The sequence below is a fragment of the Coffea arabica genome, chromosome 6c (assembly GCF_036785885.1).
Source record: "Coffea arabica cultivar ET-39 chromosome 6c, Coffea Arabica ET-39 HiFi, whole genome shotgun sequence".
NCBI classification, from domain to species: Eukaryota; Viridiplantae; Streptophyta; class Magnoliopsida; order Gentianales; family Rubiaceae; genus Coffea; species Coffea arabica.
The window spans coordinates 28,664,355-28,666,799 of NC_092320.1; the positions used below are offsets into that span (position 1 = coordinate 28,664,355).

Sequence of the window (2,445 nt, forward strand, 5' to 3'; positions counted from 1 at the left end):
TCAACAATTTTTATTTTGGCTAAATCCCAAGGATTGGTCACTAGTTTGGCCGAACTCAAGAGAGGTAAATCTAATGACCTTGATTAGGTCGAAAACTTAAGGGACATTTGTGTGCAAGTCTAAGTTCACCTTGTAATCCACAATTCATTTTGTCATCTTGAAAATTTGGACTCAGCTTGGCTTGAAATACCCGACATTTAAGAGGGATAAATTCAGGCTTGTTAAAACTCGGTTGATAAACCTAAAGATAAGGTAGCATCTCAATTCTATTATCTTATGGCAACTCGAGGATCAATCTACAAAATTGTCATTTGAAAATTGAAAATTGAAATACTTAAATTCTGGAGTTTTCAATGCAATAGACTCAGCGCCAAAAGTATTTAGCTAGCCAGAAGTTTAGATGTCATCATGTGCTTCTCACGTGTATCTTGTAGTTGGTTTTTTCGGGCCGGTCGTTGATGTGGGTTGGGGTTGTTTTGGAAAATTTTAATAGAATGTGCAATGCAAAGAGGTAAAGAGAGTTCTCTATCAAGATATATAATTAAATGTTAATTAGGGGATTAATATTGTCCTTACAACCCAAAAAGGGAATTTGGGTGTCAAAATAGAATCAACCATGTCATCAGATGGACAAAATTGTATTCTCCACACATTCCGTTGCTTTTAATTTCCTGAATTTGTGAACAAGAATGAACTTTTTGAACATTCCATTTATTACCTTTGCTCGTTATTCTTTAATAATAACCCCTCTCTTACTTTGTAGTAATTGCTTTCATGTGGAGAATTTATAGGTTGCTGCACCTACACAATGCTAGCTTCTTTTTAGGGATAATTTGTTCGTGTAAATCTAATCCATTCTAACTTTACTCATTCGCCTTCATGGATATTTTTATAATTAACTCTCACCCATAATTGCATTAATTACTTGGAGTTTTTTAACCATTAGTTATTTCTTGTTAGATCAGCGGAAGAATCAGGTCAATCAAGTTGACATTGCTGCAAATGCCAAACGAGGACTAAGCATCTGATTCTCTCTCTTTTTTTTTTAACCTTGGTCATTAAAGAATTGGATTATTTATCTCACTTGTGCACCAAAATACCTCCTGCTTGCTATCCCACATCGACAACTACATAGAGCGATGCAAAGTTTATAAGAAATAGATCTCGCCACAAAGGTCACGACCTTACTTGAACAGGATCTGTTCTATAGGCTCGTACCTCTGTGTCCTTGAGTTCTAAGGAGACAGGAAACCAAGTCTGGTGGATGAAATATGACCGCTTGACCAGAGCGTGATTAACAGCTCTTGTTGCTCGGCTTCCGAGCTGCCAGGACAGTAGAGGATCGTTCCCAGCCCTTCGCTCTGGCATTGGTTGGGGTGGTCTTGCGGTTGTCTGACAGACTCTCCCATCTCTTTTTGCAATTTTCTTTCTGGGTCTTCCTCAAAGGTCGGAGAAGACGGGCAATATTTTTGGTTTCTAGCAGAAAGCTTTCCTTGCTGACTTATAACAAAATTTCTCCAATTATTCTTACCAGAAGCCCAGAAGAAATCTGTGAATTCCCAACTGTAATTAGGCATTAACAGGAAAGGTTGAATTTGTTGGAGTGTTTTTCACATTGTAGTTTCAACAGCCAACCATAAATTTCTCCTTTACCGAGCTTGCAATATTTCCCCTTTAAGGACTAGTTTTAGGCAAGTGAAAACGTGGAAATTTTGGCAAATATCCTTTCAAGATTGTAAGCATTAGCAGTTTACTACTCCTTTCCCTGGTTGTCTGCTAGGAAATTACAGCATAGTGAGCTCACGAAATTTTAGCTAACTGTTGTAGGAAATTTTGACAAGCATCAGTAGCTACATATTTAAGTGTGCATCATTGGTTAATGAACTTGTAACAGAGAATATCCCACCTAGACAGTAGCAAGCATTTTGGACTTGCTAATGGGGATTTTAGATGCTAGTAAACCCATTAGTATGTTTAAAAGTCCACAATCTATCCTCTAAAAGAGGGTAGTAGAACGCTTTCTGAGTAGATGCAGATGCAGATGCAGGTTGTAACATGTTAGTAGTGGGACGGAGTAGTACTGTGGCAGTCGGTAGCTTCTTCTTTTTTTTTTTAATTTTTTCTTTTTTTGGGTAACACTTGTCCTACTAATACTACTTATAGATTCTTAAAAAAAATTTAAAAACCTTTTTGACTTTTATATAAAAAAATTTTAAATAAAAATGTTGTAGGGACATGTAAAAATGCAGTGGGACGGAAGTGGAGAGGAAGGTGAGTGCATGCGTGAGTGTGAGAGTGAGGAGACGAAGAGGAGGTCAGAGGTGATGGAAAAAAGATAAAGGTAAAAATGGAGAGAGAGATATAAGGAGATTATATTGAACAAAAGAAGGGAAATGAGTATATTGGTGTAGCAGTAGACTAGTAGCAGTGTATCTTCTCTCATTC

The 2,445-nt window shown here is 37.2% G+C and overlaps 1 non-coding gene across 1 annotated transcript; it reads left to right on the plus strand.

Annotated features, from left to right (window-relative positions):
- The first annotated feature begins 1,178 nt into the window (after positions 1-1,178).
- Positions 1,179-1,402, plus strand: LOC113694395 (small nucleolar RNA U3). Its single transcript, XR_003449351.1, has one exon. It is a non-coding gene; the product is annotated as a small nucleolar RNA U3 (small nucleolar RNA).
- Positions 1,403-2,445: the final 1,043 nt, after the last annotated feature.